This window comes from Nelumbo lutea, chromosome 4, assembly GCF_056320005.1.
Source record: "Nelumbo lutea isolate HS-2025 chromosome 4, American lotus-T2T, whole genome shotgun sequence".
Classification (NCBI taxonomy): domain Eukaryota; kingdom Viridiplantae; phylum Streptophyta; class Magnoliopsida; order Proteales; family Nelumbonaceae; genus Nelumbo; species Nelumbo lutea.
This window is the reverse complement of record NC_142687.1, coordinates 66,318,539-66,339,731: the sequence shown is the minus strand read 5'-3', so window position 1 is coordinate 66,339,731 and position 21,193 is coordinate 66,318,539. Positions and strand designations below refer to the sequence as shown.

The following is a 21,193-nucleotide window of genomic DNA, read 5'->3' as shown; positions in this document are numbered from 1 at the left end:
ATCCCATGGGTGTTTTTTGTTGGATGTTATTCCACAAAAAATTCGGATGACTCCTCCACCCTAGGTTGTATGTATTCAAATAAGGGTTGAAATTTGACATGCCACCATGAGAAACAAAATTAGCACTTTCATGTGAAGCAAAAGGGTTACCTACCTGACAATCAGAGTTTATATGTCCCAATTGGCCACAAAGGTCACATGGATTACAAGATGACACATTTATTGTTGCAACACTGAGATTGTCTAATTTTTTATTCAAACTAGCAAGCTGAGCAGATAAAGCTGTAAAAGAATCTATATGATGCACTCCCCTTTGATCAGCTCGATCATTATTCCATTGATAGTTATTTGATACCATTTCTTCCACTAGATCATAGGCTTCCTCTGGAGTTTTCCTCATGATTGTGCCACTTGCAGCTGCATCAATAATGGAGCGATTAGATGGAGTAATACCATTATAAAAAGTTTGAATTTGGTGCCAAACTGGTATTCCATGGTGAGGACACTTCCTAAGCATCTCTTTAAATCGTTCCCATGCCTTATACAAAGATTCCCTCTCTAGTTGAACAAAAGTAGTGATATCATTGATCAATTTTGCTGTTTTAGAGGGAGGAAAATACTTGGCCAAAAATTTTTTAGTCAAGTCATTCCAAATAGTGATAATTCCTGCTGGGAGTGAGTTAAGCCAATCTTTAGCTCTATCACATAATGAAAATGGAAAAATTTAAAGCCTAATAGCATCATCGCTAACTCCATTATGCTTGAATATGTCACATATTTCTAGGAAGTTAACAATGTGTGCATTAGGATCATCATTCGGCAACCCACTAAACTGAATGTTCGTTTGAATCATTTGGATGATTGCAAGGTTGATCTAAAAATTATTGGCTTGAATCGTTGGCTTGCTAATGCTAGAAGTAGCCCCATCAATTGTTGGACAAGCATAATCCAAAAGAGTTCGATTTGCTTCGTCTGCCATCTCTTCCTCAACTTCTTCTGTTAAGACGCCTTCTTCAACCTCCTCTCTCTTTAATTTTGTTGGCTCTTTGCAATATGCGGAGGGTTCTCTCTATTTCAGGGTCAAATTCTGCTAATTCTTCACCCCTAGTGCATGTCATACACTAATTAATCTGAACAGAGCAAGAATCTGAACAAATTAAATAAAGAGTAAAATCCAAATTAACCAAGGTTAACAAGTTCTAATATTATTTTAGGATTAAATCCCCGATAATGGGGCCAAAAACTTGATAGCTATAATTGTATAACCTTAGCAAGTGAACTAGTTATCAAGTAGTATAAAGATACCGTTCCCATGAGGATTTAACAAAATAAGTACTAAAACTATAGTTTACCCTTAATTATTTGGATAAACAAATTTTGAATCTAAGAAATTTAACTACTGAAAATTAAAGATTAAAAGAGAAACAAAAACAAAAGCAATTAATAACTGAACTTGCAACAATCTCACTGAAGGCGCTAAGACTATTGGTCCACCTAACCATTCCAATGAACATCAATTTATTAAATTAACCAAGATAATTTATTATTTTCAAGAGCTGGAGTTTTTCCTAATTTGTTTAATATTCCCTTCCAAGATATATCAAACCTACTTCTATCAAGTAACCCTTAGATTCCTCTATTAGAGTTCTCAAGATAGAAAGTGCATTAAGTTTTATGAAAAACCTATACCATCAGATGAATCATGTATATATATTCCTATATACCATTCAATTCACATTATGAATTATTTAATCTATTATATGAACTCCCCTTCCGATTCATTCACATAAACCAAGTCAACGAAGAGGTAGCCAAGCTCCTAATTGCATTACGCATAATAACTCATAGACAATATGAAAATAAAAACAACTTGGTTAAATTAAATAAAAATCAATCCATTGTCGTGGTTAGGCTTTCCATAGTCCAAGCTACAAATAAATTAGTTCATGATAAAAGAAATTAAACAAACAAGGTACAAGGAAGAACTCATGATGCCACCCTTGAGATTGAGAACGTTGTGCTTGTTTTCTCCTTGTAGCCATCTACTTGTCTGTCTCCTTTTCCTTTTTTGCTGCACCCCTCTCTTTTTCTTTAGGAACTCTCTATATATATCATGTTGGAAAGATAAGGATTCCCTATAAATTATCTTCTATAAGATAGGATTTGAATTCTCTGAAAATAACTTCCTCTTCACAGCACAAAAATAGGAACCCAGTTATAGATCGAATCTGCCAGCTTATCTTTCCAAAATAAAAGGAACTTCTTGAGGTGAAACAGCCTGAAAATTCACTCCTTTCTTGAATTAAACCATCAGACATGTACTGGTAAGGCGTGCCCGCTAATCTTCACTTCAAATTATGCCATAAATTGAAATTTCTACCAATTGATATTTAATTCTTCAATTCCAAGCCCATCTTACCTGCAACATTAATTTGGCTTCATTGAATATGAAATTTAAATAAAATTTATAAATTAAGCACAATTTTTGTCAAAATTAAAGGGTCTACAATTAATATATACACTTTACACTCTATCATGTATTTTTAATTTTAAGTAACTTTTCACTTTAGATACTAATAAATATAAAGATTAATTATATTGGTTTTTTGAAAATTGACATTCACATTTTAGTTTTTTTTGTTTTTTTATATTTTAGTTATTCCATCATTTTTCAATGGTTACTAATTGTGTCTTGATATGTCAAACTTTATATAAACCATTAAATTGTAAATATTGATTTTAAATGACTTATTTACAATCATATAAAATTTGTAAATATTGTTAGTAATATATTTTTTAGGATTTATTTGAATTTTATACTATATTTATGCATATCTTGATTTTTCATCCATATCCATACGTATCCAAGGCGTATCCCAATATGTCTCTTAAAATTGTGTTTCTTGTACATTGTGTTTTCGATACTTTGAACCTTGGTTGGAAGTGGCTGGCGAGCTCTTGCACCTTGGCCACGTATTTGGCCATGCTATGTTCTCTGGCTCCATACTCGTCGTTAACTTGGTTCACCACCAACTAGGAGTCACTAAAGACTTCAATGTGTTGGGAGCCAAGGTCCTTAGTGAGTTGCAGGCCTATGAGCAGGGCTTTGTACTTGGCTTCATTATTGGAGGCCGAGAAGTCAAACCACAACATGTACTCCCATTAGACTGAGTATGCTTTTAGCTCTAATTAGAATGATGTACCATATGAAATTTATTGTAAATGAATAAAGTACATATTTGATTCATGTTATTATTGTGTGTTTCTGTGTAATACCCTTACACTGGACACATATGAGACTCATGTTAGTTTAAAATCTTCACAGCCATTGGATTGATCTGGGGAGATTTATCCTGCCAAGGCTGACATTGATGTGCCGCCAAGGAGGTTGGGGTGGCTTGTCTCAGCTGCTAGGGTGAGACCTGAGGTACATGTAGTGTGGGTTTTCTTGAAACCTTGAACCGGACCAGAATTCCAGTATTGCCCGGGACCTTGGAGATTGATGAAAAAAACTAGAATGTTACACCTGACCCCTAGACTCGATTATGATACTGCACTAGGTGTTGGATTGGACTATCTTTGATATGCCAATCAGTGAGATCCTTAGAGGGGGTCAAAACTTGGGAATGTTGGGACAATCTGAGAATTCATCTAAGTGGGTGATCATAGTGACGGGATCAGCCCCTTTGTCGGACAAAGGTAATGATCGGGGATGCACTCTCTCTGATGGAAACCAAAGCTGCCAGCAGCCAAATTCAATTGTTGAAATTTGTTTTGCAAAATATATTTATATAGAGATATACATATATATATTACGGTTTCAAAATGTTTTCAAAAGGTTTTAATTCTCGGGACCCATATGAGTAGAGAGTGCAGCACTATTCCTTGCAGCTGAGGGAGAGGTCCTCTCTTGTCAGGCAATGTTTGATCATTATGGACTGAGAGGTTAAGTGTAAGACCATTGAGGGTAATACCTGATGGGCTAATCTTGCATCTGCCCACAGTCTTTGGATTTTTATAAGGTGGCTTGACCTAGGGACCACTTAGTGTAAGTGCTTGGCCCATTAAGTGCCCATGGTGATGGGCTCAGGGGTTCACTGTGTCCTACAGTGAATTCGGCCAGGCCTTGTAACAGAGGCTGGGCTAAACCCATGAGGCTGATGTGTAGATCAATGTTTGGGTCCCACGCCATACAAGGAAATCCAACTGGGCAGCAGTTTGGAAGGTTAGTGAGCACATGGACTTAATGGGCCTAAAGCCCAAATTGAACTGATTTGATTTGATCAATTAAAGAGGGGCTGTTCTAGGATTTGGATCAGTAGATAGGATAGAGAGTTATCCCTATCCACTTATAGAGTCCAAATCCAAATACAGATTTGGATTTAGAAATTCCTAATAAGATTAGGAGGGTTGATCTAATATGCAGATAAGATAAGGGCTTATCCTTATCTCTTAAAGAGAGTCCAGATTCAAATAAGGATTTGAATTAGGAAACTCCTAATGGGATTAGGAGCTGATCTCTTTAAGGCTATAAAAGGAGGGGGCGAACCATTCAACACACATTCAGATCTTAGATCACAAAAAGAGAGAAGACAACTATAGTAAAACTATGCTATCTTCTGCTATTCCGCCCTTTTCTTGCTGCCGCCATTGCCAGTTCGTTCTCCACTGTAGGAGCGATCAAGAAGTGTTCTTGATTTCAGTTTTTGGAGAAAAATTGATCTAAAGTCGTGCTCACATACCCTCTATCGAATTCTTGCTGAAAGATTCTATTCTTGGGAAGAACCACTTGCTGATTCTGCTCCATCCTACACTGTGTCATCTTCAGTGGGAGTAGTCTTTGGACTTTCCTTGGGCATGAACACCTTTATTGGGAGATATTATTTCTTCGTATCAGGTACCTCCCTCTCCTACCTTTTGGTTTCAGATCTGGTTTGGTTCTTGGTTCAAGATTGATCCTTGAAAAATGTAGTTTTTTCTAAAATAGGAAATATGATTCCCACATGGGAGAGAGAGAAATTTTTGAAATTTTGCCCTACCTTCCTGCAGGGTTCGACTATCCATATGATGGATCTCTCATCCCTTCTACTCTACATTGGTGTTGCCCGGGATGAGGAGTATGAGGCCTGCTCCGCTTCCTTTGGAGTTGGAGGATCCATCAACAAACAATTTCCAAGTAGGCCGAGGTCCTTCATTATCTGCGAGACCTTGGCCAAGGGGTTCGTGGAAAGTACTCCACCAAAACATCAACCAAGGCCTGTGCTTTAATTGTGGGCTTCTACTGGTACTATAGGTTGAATTTAGGCAGCTTGATGGCCCATTTGGTCAGCCGTTCCGTGGTCTCTAGTTTGGTGGGGACAAACTTGAGGGGCTAGTTGGTTAGAACTGCAATGTTGTGGGCTTGAAAATATGGTCTAAGTTTCTTGGCTGAGACCACCAGGGCGAAAGCTTACTTCTTCATCTCTAGGTAACGGGTCTCGGCGTCACAAAGGACCTTGCTGACATAGAAGATTGGTCTCTGCACTCCATCTTCTTCTCTCACCAACACTGAACCGATTGCCTCATCCCCGACCGAGAGGTACAGGTATAGCAAGTCTCCTAGAAGTGGCCGAGTGAGCAGAGGCGGTGAGGCCGGTAGGACTTCAGCTCGTCAAAGGCATGTTGGCACTCTTCTGTCCACTGGAAGTCCTTTAGTTTCTTGATGACTCGGAAGAAGTGTAAGCAGTGGTTGGTCGACTTTGACATGAGCCGGCTAAGGGTAGCCACTTGGCAAATAAGCCTCTGAGCTTCTTTGATTGACTGAGGAGGTGCCATGTTAAGGATAGCTTGGATCTTCTCTGAGTTGGCCTCTATGCCCCGCTGCGTGACAATGAAGCCTAGGAATTTTCCTGAGGTGATGCCGAAGGCACACTTGTTGGGGTTGAACTTCATGTTGTACTTTTGCAAGGTGTCAAAGGTCTCGGCTAAGTCCAAGGTGTGCCGGTCGGCCCTTCTCCACTAGTCTTTGGTAGGTGGCCCTGACGATTTTGAGGCCAAAGGGCATGAACCTATAACAATATGTGCCATGCTCGGTGATGAATGAGGTCTTCTCCTCATCCTTGGGGTGCATCTTGATCTGGTTATACTTGGAAAAGGCTTCCATAAAGTTGAGTGCTCATACATTGTAGTGGCATTGACAAGGTGGTCGACTCGTGGTAAAGGAAAACTATCTTTGGGGCAGGCTCAGTTGAGGTCTGTGAAGTCAATACAGATCCGTCATTTCCCATTAGCCTTCTTAACCATAACCACATTGGATAACCAGTTATGGTAATGTACCTCGTGGATGATGCTGACATCGAGTAGCTTATCAACTTCCTCTCTGATGGCTTTCTATCATTATGGAGCAAAGTTCCTCTTCTTCTACAAACTAGCCTAGAGCTCGAGTTCATGCTCAACCTGTGAGTAATGACCGAAGGGTCAATTCTAGGCATGTCAGTGGTAGACCAAGAAAAGACGTTGGTATTAGCTTTAAGGAAACTTAGTATCTTGGAAAGGCTATTTGGAGGAAGGTTGGACCCAATGCACACTATTTTCTCGGGCTCAGCCTCATCTAGGGGTACTGAGATGAGGTCCTCAGCCGGCTGGCTTTGGCATGCTAGTTCCTCCCAAAGGTCGAGGCCTTCAAATGGTAGAGTTTCCTTTTTCTTGCCCTTTAATGCCTCCACAAAGCACTAGTGGGTAGTTTGTTGATCCCCCTGAATGACTCTGATGCTGTATTCGGTGGGGAACATGAGGGTGAAGTGGAAGGAGGAAATGGCCGCTTTGAGTGTGTTGAGGGGCGGCTGCCTGGTGATGGTGTTGTCGGGGGAGCTGATCTTCACGACTAGGAACTCATTCATCTTCATCTCCTGCCAGGGTTCTGTCCTTACTGTGACTGATAGGGCGATTCTTCCCTCCGGTCTGACAACATTCTTAGAGAAGCGAACAAGTGGCACGTTGGCAGGCTAAAGTAAATGGCTGCTTTGAGTGCGTGGGGGGTTGCCTGCCCGATGATAGCGTTGTAGGGGCAGCCTATATTCACAACTAGGAACTCATTCATCCTCATCACCTACTAGGGTACTGTCCCTACTATGACTGGTAGGGTGATTCTTCCCTCCGATCTGACAACATTCTCGGAGAAGCCGATGAGTGGCACTAGTGTAGAAGAGCATGTTGGTTGAGGAGCCGCTATCGACTAGTATCTTCTTCACCATGAAGTTTGCGATGATAGATGATACCACCGGTGCATTGTTATGGGGGATCGAGATCCCCTTCAAGTCCTTGTTTGTAAAGGTGCGAGTTTCTTCCTGCTTTGGCTTCTTGGGAGCCAACCCCTGGATGTTTAGCTGCCTAGCATAGGCTTTTTTAACTGAGGCTGAGGCACCACCCAAGGTTGTGTCCCTCATGATAGCGTCAATGACGCTAGGTAACTGTTGTGGCTGCTATTGTTGTTGCGGAGACAAGGCACCTTCCTTGCTACCCATGTATTCCTTTAGGTGGCCGTTGGTGGATGAGGGACTCAATCTTGTTCTTTAAGTCATAGCAGTCCTTGGTGCCATAGCCAGTCCCGTGGTGGTACTTGCAATACTTCTTCATCTTCCTAGGCCACTTCATGTATTCCTCCTTCCCTAATTGCTTGAGGATTTGCGCTCAGGTGGAGTTGAGTGGAGTATATTTGCTATAAGCTAGGGCCAAGGATGGTGGCTTTTTGTTGTCTGTATTGTTGTTGTTGTTGCCATTGTGGCCGTCTCCATTTCTTGTCTTCTTCTTTGGGCCTTCACGGTGATGATCGGCCTCTCCTTCTTGGAGTTCGTCGGTTGAGGCCTCCTCGGCGACTATGTACTTCTGGGCTTTCTTCAAACACTCCGCCTTGGATTTTGGCAGGGTCTTGGCAATAAAGCATTTAAGAGCCGAGCCCAGCAGGAGGCCGTTGATGGCCGTGTGCATGGAGACCATGGGGTCAAGGTCCCGGACCTCGAGTTCCTTCTTCTTGAAGTGGTTAATGTAGGATTGCAAGCTCTTGCCACGTTTTTGCTGAACGATCATGAGTGAGATGACGCTCTTCTGGTACCATTGGCTGCTGATGAAGTGGGCAAGGAAAAGACTAGTGAACTATTCCCATGAGCTAATGGATCAAGGGGGAATCCCAAAAACCATCGGCGGGCTGCCTCCTTGAAGGTTGCCTGGAAGGTCCGGCATGTCAAGGCGTCGGAGTACCAATAGAGGAGTATATGAGTGCCTTGAAACTTTCCAGGTGATCGTTTAGGTCAGAGGTTCCGTCATACATTTTGAGCATTTTGAAATGTGGTAGAAGGGGCTTTGAGGTGATATCGGTAGTGAAGGCATCCATTTTCTCATACGAAGGGTTCTGATTTGCCGATGTGTCAGCTCGGCTCTCCATAACCAAGGAGAGTTTGTCTTTGACTGCACCAAGCTCCACAAGTAAGTCGTGTTAGACAGTTTTTGTATGCCCTTAGCTTCAATCTGATTTGATGTACTTTTGTTATTTAGTGGAAATAAATAAAGTGCATGTTTGATTCATGTTGTTTGGTTTAATTCTGTGTAAAACCCTAAAACTGGACATTTATAGAGACTCGTGTTAGTTTTAAATGTTCACAGCCGTTGGATAAGTCTGGGGAGATTTATCCTGCCAAGGCTGATACTGGTGTGCCACCAAGTGTTGGGATGGCCTGTCTCAGCCACCAGGGTAAGACCCGAGGCACATGCAGTATGGGATTACTTGAATCCTTGAACCGGACCAGATTTCCAGTATTGCCCTGGACCTTGGAGATAGATGGGCAAAACTGGAAAGTTACACCAGACCCCTAGACTAGATTATGACACTTCACTAGGTGTTGGATCAGGCTGCCTTTGATATGCCAATCAGTGAGATCCTTAGCAGGGATCAAAACCTGGGTATGTTGGGGCAGTTTGAGAATTCATCTGAGTGGGTGATCATAGTGACAGAATCAACCACTTTGTCGGACAAAGGGTAATGATCGGGAATGCACTCTCTCTGATGGAAACCAAACTGCCGGTAGTTGATTTCAATCGTTGGAATTTTGTTTTGCAAAATTAATATATTTATATATATATATGTACGGTTTCAAATTGTTTGCAAATGGTTATAATTCCTAGGATCCATGTGAGAGGAGAGTGCGGCACTGTTCCTTGCAGCCAAGGGAGAGGTTCTCTCTTGTCGGGAAGTGCCTGATCATTAAGGGCTGAGAGGTTAAGTGTAAGACCATTGAGGATAATACCTGATGGGCTAATCTTGCACCTGCCCACAGTCCCTGGGTTTTTATAAGATGGCTTGGCCCAGGGACCACTTAATGTAAGTGTTGGGCCCATAGGGTCCATATGATGGACTCAAGGGGTTCATTGAGTTTTTCAGTGAATTCGGCTGGGCCTTGTATTAAAGGCTGGGCCGAACCCATGTGGCTGGTGTGTAGATCAATGCTTGGGTCCAACGCCATACAAAGAAGCCCAACTGGGCAGCAGATTGGAAAGTAATTAGACACTGAACACTTAATGGGCCAGAAGCCCATTTCGAGGTGGGCTGATATGATTACCCATCCTTGGGGTGAATCTGAGATTAATGTTAGTAAAAGGATTGGGCCTTTAGCCTTATCCACTCTTGGAGACCAAATTCAAATTAGATTTGAATCTGGTAACCTCCTGATAAGATCAGGAGTAAGCTAACTTTATCTGCAGATAGGATTAAGATTATCCCCAATCCAAATACTGATTTGGATTGGGATAACTCCTAATTAGGAGGATTCTTAATCAAGAAGAAAGGAGGAGAAACCCTAACCAAAAAGGGAGAGAAATACAACAGATTTCAATTCAAGAGAAATCGCAAGAAAGGTTCCTGCGAATTGAGATCAGATCTCATACTCTAGAAAAAGAAAGAAGAAGCAGTTCAGCTTTTTCGCTTTTGGAGTTCTCCTCCTGCCGCCAACATCTGTTTTTGCAAGATTAGATCTTTGCAGAAAAAGAAAGTCAAGAAATCTGTTGTTGACATCAGTCTTGCAAGAAAGACTGAAAAAGATTCAGTGTTTAGTACTTCCAGAGGATTCTTGTGAAGGATCCAGTGTGTAGGACGCACTCTGCTGGTTCTGTTCCATCCACAGCTGTGTCATCTTCAGCAGGAATGGATCTTGGAGCATTCTTTGGGCGTGAACACCAACTTTGGGAGATAGTGCTTCTCCAGATCAGGTATATTCCTCCCATTTGTCTTTTGGTACGGATCTGGTTTGGTTATGGTTCAAGTAGGATCCTTGAATATTGTATTCTAAATTTAGGGAATATGATTCCCAGTTGGGAGAAGGTAGGAAATTTTTGAAATTCGCCCATCCATTCCGCAACCTTTATGGCGTCCATTAGATGGATCCTACCATTCTTTCAGTGGTATCAGAGCCACAGGTTCGAATCTTGAACCAAAAGAAAATCAGATTTGACCCTGCGCAGATGGATAGAAGGTGCTCTTTCAAGATTTGCGCAGATTGTTTTCTTTTTTCAAGAAACTGTTTCTTGTTAAGGGCGATTGATCTGAAATTATTTTTTATTAAATCCAAAATTTATTTAGAATTGTTCTTTATTTATTTTGATTTAATGGACTGTTCGAACCTGGAGATCGCAGTGCAGTTTTGGCGCAGATAGTCTGCACACCCTTTTTCTTTCTATTTATTTATTTCATTTAATTCGGTTTGTAAATTTTTTTAATTTTAGACTGAATGTATAGGATTTGATCAAGAATGTAATTAATAGAAATAGGATTTCTGTTATTTTTCTTGATTAAAGAAGAAGGAAGAAGAAGAAGGCGTTGGAGATTTGCAGTTGGAGAAATCGCTTTCTGCGATTTGCAGTTTGTGAAACTGCAACACTTGTGATTAACCTCTATTTTGCAGGTGGTGCGAACAGTCCATAGTGTGATTTGTGATTGTTTGAAATCAAAATTATTAATTTCAGATCTTTCATGAATTAATTCCTGAATTGAAAATCAGTTTTGGATCCTCTCGGACTAGATTGGACCAAAACTGTTTGGACCAAATCTGGGGTTCGATTGGGACTGTTTTTCAGTCTGTATTTCTCACACTTGCTGTTCCAAATCTGATGTTCAATTACAGGGATTAATTCGGCCCACCTATAAAGCCCAGTTTTAAAGGGTTAAAACTGCAAAAGGCCCATTATTGTGAGATAAGCTGTATGGGCCGAACTGCTATCTGCGATTCAGCCCATACACCTAGTAGACATTAATTGTTAATGACTTATATTTCAATGGTCTATTCAATGGGCTTTACAGCAGTTAATTGATTGGATCAATTCCTCCTTTACATGTGATGTTTGGATGTTTGATGTGCTGCAACCATGGGCCATAAGTACTTGGCCCATGAAGACTCGTTAGTGGCTCTTGCGCACACCATGGCTGAATGCACATCATTGCCATGGTGTCCTTCAAGGTCATTGGATGACCCCTCTTTGCTTGGTGGGCCCCATAACCCTGAAAAGGGATGCATACGGAACCCCTAGCCGATTAAGGCCCACCAGAAATCTGACTTTATGAAAGTCAGTGGGAGCCACTCTGGTTTGACTTAAATTAAAACTAGGGCGTAATTTTGTTCCCTCCAGCAAATATGAATGCATGTGATAGGGAGACCCATATGATGGACTCTCTAAAGGCCTTCTGTCATTAGCACAATGATGGGTCCTTCAGTAATGAGGAAACGCACCATAAAATTGGGCTATCCATTTGCTGTTGGATCTATTAGAGTGTTTCATAAGATGATAGGGGCGTCATAGACCGATGTGGGAGGGACTTCACCAGAAAATGGGAACTCTCTCACGGTACCTTGGCGTAACCTGAATATGATGGGTAAACACTCACTGGACAGAAAGGTTTACCTGAAAACGGCTCTGAACCTTGTCTGACAGAGGCCAAAGGGAAACTCATTTGATGAGTGGATATGATCCGTCACAGAAAGGTGGTGAGGTTATGCAGCTGAAACAGTTGGCTACACGCACCCCATGTGATTTCCCACATTTCCAGAGACATTTCGTCGTCTCCGTCACTGAGAAAGGAGGGAAATCTCAGAGATGAACAAATGGGAATGGAACATAGATTAAAAGCCATATCTATGTAGGTAACATGAATCAAACTAAGGTTGTGGACTAATGATTTTGCTATTTTATCAGAAAATGGAAAACAGTCAATTTGCAAAGCTTCTAGATGATAACAAGCTTAAGGGCCCAAACTATGCCGACTGGTACAGAAATCTTATGCTGGTCCTAACTTCCAAAAAGTTAGACAAGGTAGTGAAAAATCCTGCCCTAGAACGTCCGGGTGATAGGGCTTCTGAGGCCTGTAGGAGGGACTACCAAGAGTGGGAGGATAAGAACTCCCTAGCCCGCTGCTTTGTCATTGCCTCATTAGACAACTCAATATAGAGGCAGTTCGATCAGATCGAACTAGCCAAGGACATATTGGACAGTCTAAGAACAATGTATGAAGAGCAGAACCGTTCTACTCGACAGAAGGTCCTGAAATTGTTCATGACCGCGAAGATGACCAAAGGGCAGAAAGTTCATGACCATTGTCTTCGGATGATGGGATACATTAACGAACTTGAAGCTCTTGGATCCGGGCTAGATCTTGGCACGCAAGTGGATGCCATCCTCAATTCTTTGCCCTCTTCCTTCAATGCGTTCACAATGAACTACAATATGAATAAGCTGAATGTCAGCGTCCAGGAACTCAGCAATATGTTGCAGAGTGTCGAGGATCTACTCATGAAGGATGAGCCTGTGGTTATGTTTGCTGAAGCTAACAAATCGGGCAAGAAAAAGAGAAAGGCAAAGAAGCCTCAGAAGAAGGCTGCCAAACCTAAGAAGCAGAAGAAGAACAAGGCATCTGATGTCTGTCACTTCTGCAAGCAGACCGGCCACTGGAAGAGGAATTGTCCTGCCTACCTGGAACCTAAGAAAGGTAACATCGAAACTTGTGTCATAGAAACTAACATGTTAGTTACTTCTGTGTCCTGGTGTGTTGACTCCGGGGCTTCAACTCATGCGTGTAACTCACTACAGGGGTTCAAAGTTAGCAGAAGGTTGAGTGAAGGTGAAGTGACACTATTCTTGGGAACAACTGCAAGTGTTGCAGCGGCGGCAATAGGAACCGTAGAATTAGTTTTTAAAGAAGGAATACTTGTACTTAAATATTGTCTTTATGTACAGAACTTGAGAAGAAATTTGATTTCTGTTTCAAAACTGTGTGCTGATGGATATACTGTTTATTTTAGTAATGTGATTACTGTTAAACGGATTAATAAATTCATCGCATGCGGGGAACAAGAGAACGGTCTCTATGTTCTACATCATTCTCTGGAAACCAACTTAACTGAAACTACGTCGGTCGAAAATCCCAAGAAAATGAATCGTGATACAGTAAGTCCCACGTGCCTCTGGCATTACCGACTTGGCCATATCGGTATTGACCGAATCACAAAGCTGGTAAAGGATGGTCCTTTGGATTTTCTAACCGTAGAAAATCTTCCCACTTGTGAACCTTGCCTTCAAGGTAAGATGTCTAAGCGGCCATTTGACGGTAAGCCTGAAAGATCTGAAGGCACACTTGACCTGATACATATTGATGTATGTGGTCCCCTGAGTGTTAGGACACGGAATCAACACGTGTACTTCATCACCTTTACAAATGATTTTTCACGATATGGTTACGTGTACCTAATGAGACATAAGTCTGAATCATTTGAAAAGTTCAAAGAGTTCAGATAGGAAGTCGAGAAACAGTTAGGGAGAGAAATTAAGGCCCTTCGATCAGATCGAGGTGGCGAGTATCTCTCTGACGAATTCAGGGACTACTTAAAGGCCAATGGGATAGTGTCACAATTAGCTCCTCCTGCTACACCTCAACTCAACGGTGTTTCAGAGAGGAGGAATAGGACCTTGTTGGACATGGTCCGGTCACTTCTCGTACGCTCACAATTACCCACATCCTTTTGGGGATATGCATTAGAGACTGCTATCTACGTGCTGAATCGGGTTCCAACCAAATCAGTTCCTAAAACTCCATATGAACTTTGGACCGGAAGGAAGCCAAGTGTAAGACACTTGAAGATTTGGGGTTGTCCTGCACATGTTAAAAGAACAAGTGCAGACAAGTTGGAATCTAAAACCAGTCGTTGCCTGTTTATAGGCTACCCAAAGGATTCGGTGGGTTATCTATTCTATGACCCGAGTGAGCAGAAAGTGTTCTGCAGTCGAAACGCCCAGTTCTTAGAATCCGATTACATCCTGGACACCCATCGTCAGGAAATAGTTCTTGATGAGGAGAGCTCAGGATCAGTGGGAGATGTCCCACAAATTCCAGGTAATGACCAACCTAGAAGAACCACCCGGGTATCCAGACCACCAGTCCGATATGGTTATGACCAGGATAGTTACCTGGTGGAAACCTTGACTAGTGAAGAGGATCCCGTGACTTACGCGGAAGCTATGTTAGACATAGACTCCCAGAAGTGGGTGGAGGCCATGAGAGCTGAAATGGACTCAATGGAGACCAATGGAGTCTGGACTCTAGTGGATCCGCCCCCCGGGGTAAAAGCAATTGGTTGCAAATGGATCTACAAGAGGAAGAAGGGCCCCGATGGCAGGATTGAGACCTTTAAAGCTCGCTTGGTGGCGAAAGGGTATACTCAGAAAGAAGGCATCGACTATGAGGAAACCTTTTCGCCCGTGGCCATGCTTAAATCCATTAGGATCCTGCTAGCTGTAGCAGCGTAGATTTGGCAAATGGATGTCAAAACCGCGTTCCTGAATGGAGATCTTAGTGAAGATATCTACATGCAGCAGCCGCAAGGCTTCATTGCTGCTGGTCAGGAACACATGGTATGTAAACTTAATAGATCCATATATGGACTTAAGCAGGCTTCTAGGAGTTGGAACATCCGTTTTGATTCTGCAGTCAAAACGTTTGACTTTGAGCAGAATCCGGATGAGCCCTGTGTTTACAGGAAGTCCAGTGGGGATAAGATCACCCTTTTGGTGTTGTACGTGGACGATATCCTACTCATTGGGAATGATGTAGGAATGTTGACTTCGGTCAAGGTATGGCTATCACAGCAGTTCTCCATGAAAGATCTTGGAGAAGCTTCATACATACTGGGTCTTCGACTCTATAGAGATAGATCGAAACGGATAATTGGATTATCCCAGGCTGCTTATATTGACAAAATTGTCAAAAGGTACAGCATGGAGAACTCCAAGAAAGGAAACGTTCCTTTCAGGCATGGAGTCACTCTCTCCAAGAAGATGTCTCCCAAGACTTCTGAGGAGATTGAGAGCATGAGAGACGTTCCCTATGCCTCAGCCGTAGGGAGCATCATGTATGCCATGCTGTGCACTCGCACTGACATTGCTCAGGTGGTGAGTGTAGTAAGCAGATTCCAGGCAAACCCAGGGTAGGAGCATTGGACTGCTGTGAAGAACATACTCAAATACCTTCGAAGGACAAAAGAGTTTTGTCTGGTATTCGATGGTAGTTCACTGCAAGTTCTAGGGTATACCGATGCCGATTTCCAGTCGGATCCAGATGATAGAAAGTCTACATCTGGGTATGTTTTCACGATAGGATCGTGTGCTGTTTGCTGGAAAAGCAGCAAACAGGGGTCCACTGCAGACTCCACAACCGAGGCCGAGTACATTGCCGCAAGTGAAGCTGCCAAGGAAGCCGTGTGGATGAAGAAGTTCATACACGAATTGGGAGCGATTCCATCCAGCACATCTCCCATCCCGTTGTTGTGTGACAACAATGGAGCGATCGCCCAGGCTAAAGAGCCTCGGGCTCACTCGAAGTCGAAGCACATCGAGAGAAAGTACCATGTACTGCGGGAGATCGTTGGTAGAGGGGACGTCCTGATTCAGAAGGTAGCATCAGCGAATAATGTGGCAGACCCATTGACTAAGCCACTGACACAGAAGGTGTTTGAGAAACACGTGGAAAGTATGGGACTCCGGCTTGTACCAGATTGGACCAAAGTGCAAGTGGGAGCTGTTAGACAGTTTTGTATGCCCTTAGCTTCAATATGATTTGATGTACTTTTGTTATTTAGTGGAAATAAATAAAGTGCATGTTTGATTCATGTTGTTTGGTTTAATTCTGTGTAAAACCCTAAAACTGGACATTTATAGAGACTCGTGTTAGTTTTAAATGTTCACAGCCGTTGGATAAGTCTGGGGAGATTTATCCTGCCAAGGCTGATACTGGTGTGCCACCAAGTGTTGGGATGGCCTGTCTCAGCCACCAGGGTAAGACCCGAGGCACATGCAGTATGGGATTACTTGAATCCTTGAACCGGACCAGATTTCCAGTATTGCCCTGGACCTTGGAGATAGATGGGCGAAACTGGAAAGTTACACCTGACCCCTAGACTCGATTATGACACTTCACTAGGTGTTGGATCAGGCTGCCTTTGATATGCCAATCAGTGAGATCCTTAGCGGGGATCAAAACCTGGGTATGTTGGGGTAGTTTGAGAATTCATCTAAGTGGGTGATCATAGTGACAGAATCAACCACTTTGTCGGACAAAGGGTAATGATCGGGAATGCACTCTCTCTGATGAAAACCAAACTGCCGGCAGTTGATTTCAATCGTTGGAATTTTGTTTTGCAAAATTAATATATTTATATATATATATGTACGGTTTCAAATTGTTTGCAAATGGTTATAATTCCCAGGATCCATGTGAGAGGAGAGTGCGGCACTGTTCCTTGCAGCCAAGGGAGAGGTCCTCTCTTGTCGGGCAGTGCTTGATCATTAAGGGCTAAGAGGTTAAGTGTAAGACCATTGAGGATAATACCTGATGGGCTAATCTTGCACCTGCCCACAGTCCCTGGGTTTTTATAAGATGGCTTGGCCCAGGGACCACTTAATGTAAGTGTTGGGCCCATAGGGTCCATATGATGGACTCAAGGGGTTCATTGAGTTTTTCAGTGAATTCGGCTGGGCCTTGTATTAAAGGCTGGGCCGAACCCATGTGGCTGGTGTGTAGATCAATGCTTGGGTCCTATGCCATACAAAGAAGCCCAACTGGGCAGCAGATTGGAAAGTAATTAGATACTGAACACTTAATGGGCCAGAAGCCCATTTCGAGGTGGGCTGATATGATTACCCATCCTTGGGGCGAATCTGAGATTAATGTTAGTAAAAGGATTGGGCCTTTAGCCTTATCCACTCTTGGAGACCAAATTCAAATTAGATTTGAATCTGGTAACCTCCTGATAAGATCAGGAGTAAGCTAACTTTATCTGCAGATAGGATTAAGATTATCCCCTATCCAAATACTGATTTGGATTGGGATAATTCCTAATTATGAGGATTCTTAATCAAGAAGAAAGGAGGAGAAACCCTAACCAAAAAGGGAGAGAAATACAACAGATTTCGAATCAAGAGAAATCGCAAGAAAGGTTCCTACGAATTGAGATAAGATCTCATACTCTAGAAAAAGAAAGAAGAAGCAGTTCAGCTTTTTCGCTTTTGGAGTTCTCCTCCTGCCGCCAACATCTGTTTTTGCAAGATTAGATCTTTGCAGAAAAAGAAAGTCAAGAAATCTGTTCTTGACATCAGTCTTGCAAGAAAGACTGAAAAAGATTCAGTGTTTAGTACTTCCAGAGGATTCTTGTGAAGGATCCAGTGCTTCTCCGGATCAGGTATATTCCTCCCATTTGTCTTTTGGTAGGATCCTTGAATATTGTATTCTAAATTTAGGGAATATGATTCCCAGTTGGGCGAAGGTAGGAAATTTTTGAAATTTGCCCACCCATTCCGCAACCTTTATGGCGTCCATTAGATGGATCCTACCATTCTTCCAAGTTGATGATCTTTTCGTCGATGGGGGACTAGGCCTCATCCTGGTCCTTTTAGACATGGAATGGGTCAGCCCAGTTCACAAAGGGAGAGGCGTGATCTCAGCCCTCAGCCCTCAGAGGTGGGTTGTGGTGGCCCAACTTCCTCCTTTCATCTCGGGGGCTTTCCTTTTGGTGGCGATGTCCTTGGTCTTGGAGGTGATTGCGAGACCGTGCTGTGTCGCGCCCTCGTTGGCTAGGGGGTCGGGAGGCCCTTGGTGGCTAACTAGCACATCAGTAGAAGCTTGGGGTTAATTTTAAGGTGATTTTTTTTTAATCTAGGGAAGTCTTAGCAATGTTTCCTAAAAAGCCACCAATTGTTATTGCCTTGGATGGGCCAATGTCAATAAGGTAATTATGCTTCCGAGAAAAGGGTTGGCTATTGAGTCCAAGGTTTGCTGTAATCGAGGGCCTATGGGTTAGTCCTATGGAGGAAGAGAATACATCAGAGGCCTCAGGTCCTAACTCGAGGTGCGGAGACCGATGGTTAAGTTAGTGAAGGTGCAATAGGAGGTGGACAAGGCTTAAGTTAGGATATCTTAGACGATGCCACAAGGAAGTGATTGAGTTCCAAGTAATAGAGAGTCTTGATCCCTCACCTTAGGGGGTTCACCCCCTATTTATACCAGAGACCACCTAGAGGTAGGTGACTAATGGATTCTTAAAAGTAAGATGGGATTATGGAGATGCGACTAATGGATTATAAAAAGTAAGATGGGCTTATGGAGATGTGCTTTCTTAACAGATCAGAAACGAAAGGAAACAAAAATTTGCTAGTAGCTGTGATGGTTTGCTCAATGGAAAATTTGTTTCCCCATTGAAAAGAAAGCGAGTGGTGGTGAAAAATGGAAGAGGAAAAAAAGTAAAGGGATAATGGACAAGAATAAGAAGAGGGAATTAGGGAAAGAGTGATAGGGAAGACTGGTTAGGGAATTTTTGGATGGCCGCCGCTATGTTCTTGTCTCAAGGTTGAAGATGATGAATAGTGGATTCAATCACATTAAGCTCCCCCCAAATTAGAAAGTTAGGTCCCCTTATATATTAGTGTATAGGGGTATTTTTGTAATTTTAAGGGTTTCTAGGGACAATTTTATAATTTTGGGAACTTTGGGTCAAACCAGGTATAAGGTGGTTTACACCAGGGTTCTTGATGGATGGATAGGATTTTTGGTAAGAAATTAGAGGGTTGAGATGGGTCTAAGCGCAAAGAGTGGTTTTGTGTATATAGGCTAGTAAGATTAACTAAAATGGAATCTTTTGGATGAATGGTCAAACAAGGGTATTTTGAGTTAAAATTTGGTATGATGGGGTTTTTGGACATTCTGAGAAGGTTGGAAATGTTAGATTGGGTCAATTAGGAATGAATCAGGAAAATCTGGAAAAGGGCATAATTTAATTGATACAGAGCATCATAATAGAATCTTTATGTGATGGATGGGCAAACAGGGGTATTTTTGGTTTAAATTTTATAGGTGGGTTTTTTAGTTCAGGGGAGTTAAAATTGTAGGAATTGGGTCAACGAGGGGATCCACTACTGAATCTTGGTTTGACGGAGGGGTAAACGGGAAAATCTTGGAATGAAACTTTATGAGCAAGTGTTTAGGGCTTAGTCATATGGTCTAATTGGCTCAGATGTGATTGGATTAAGGAAATCTAGGTTGTGGTTGTTTTAAGCTAATGAGAGGGGTCAAAATGGAAATTTCGCTTGATGAGAAGGTAAACGGAGGAATTTTGAGTTAAGATTTGCTAGGTAAGAGGGCAAATTGAGGAATTTTGAGTTGAGATTTGCTACGTAGGTACTTTGGGAGGTCTTAATTTTGATAATGGCGTCTGATTTAGGGTTGAGGGTGAATTCAGGGTTTAAGCGGCAGACCGAGTGACGGGTTATCGAAGCCTTCAAAATTAATGCTAGTCCCACAATAAATTTGTAGTAGTAGTGGTCCTAGGTCGAATCCCACAGGGAGCTAGGGAAATAATTTCTCAACTGAGTGTGCAATATAAAGAGTGGGAAAATTAAATAATTAAAATTCAAAAAGAATCAAGAGAGCAACATCAACTTAAGAGAAATCAGTCTTACCGAATTCTGATTCAAGGGTTCGGATTTAATCAATTGGTCATCGATCCTAGGTAGACTTCGACAGTCTTATAATTCAAGCATTTAACCTTAGATTTATTAGGATAGCCATAATAAACCTTGTGTTTTCCTAAATCAGCTGACCAAACCCAGCATTCGATCAACACTTATCACTAATCGACTCGGTACGATAGCGCTCCATATTAACTAGTGATAGCATTAAACTTTGTGAAAATAGTTAAACCAAAATAACAATAATTGAGATAGCTGCAATTATCGAATCTTGTTCCACTGATTCCCTTTAGGTTAAAACATGTCAATACATTGGTTAAAGGCTGTCATGAACAATTGACCCAGAAAGATATTAACCTAATTGCTACTTGTACCACTATTCGTGACAATTACGGATCACCGAACCATGGATAGCAGTAGGAAAATCATTATTAATTAATTTGTTAGACTAATTAACATTAACACCCATAGAGAATAAGCACAAGAATCAATGAATACTTGAATTAAAAAACAAGAACTTGAATTAAATACTGAACCTCATGATGACACAATCGAACATCCCCCCTTGAACCAGAAAAGAAAAGCTTAACTGCTCATGATTTTCGAATCCTCCATGCTCTACTTCTGAGAAGGCTAAACTGATCTTTCTTGATTGATCGAGTTGCTTGATGCTTGATTGATGGATTTTTTTTTGATTGATTGATGCCTAAAGCTAGTTCACCCCCCCTATATAGCTGAGGGAGAGGGCTATTTTCCAACTCCTTTTAGGAAATTAACCTCAATTAAGAAAGTCCTGATCTATTTTGAACTAATCCTATCCTATCTCTTATCTAGTGATCTAATCTCAATCATCTTATCTTTCTAGGATTACATTTAAAACTTAAATCTGATAAGACTCTCTTTCTGGAGATTACATTCGAAATTGGGACTCTTGGCTCTTGAATTCGAGTTGGGCTGTTTTAATAACTTAGTCTACCTCAAGGTTCTTCTACGAATTGGGTTTCAGCTGTGAAATGGGATTTACTATGAACTTGCTCCAACTTCAGGCCCAATTTCATCTTTAAGGTGGACTGAATCTATCAAAACCCAAAACATAAAATTGTGGGTCTATCCCTCATCTTTCCAGTGCAGTTTGAATTATCCAAATCGGAGTCCAGAATAGAGAGTT

The 21,193-nt window shown here is 41.9% G+C and overlaps 1 non-coding gene across 1 annotated transcript; it reads left to right on the top strand.

Moving 5' to 3' along the window:
- Nucleotides 1-488: 488 nt before the first annotated feature.
- LOC148860917 (small nucleolar RNA R71) lies at nucleotides 489-595 on the top strand. The gene has a single exon (XR_016095239.1). It is a non-coding gene; the product is annotated as a small nucleolar RNA R71 (small nucleolar RNA).
- Nucleotides 596-21,193: the final 20,598 nt, after the last annotated feature.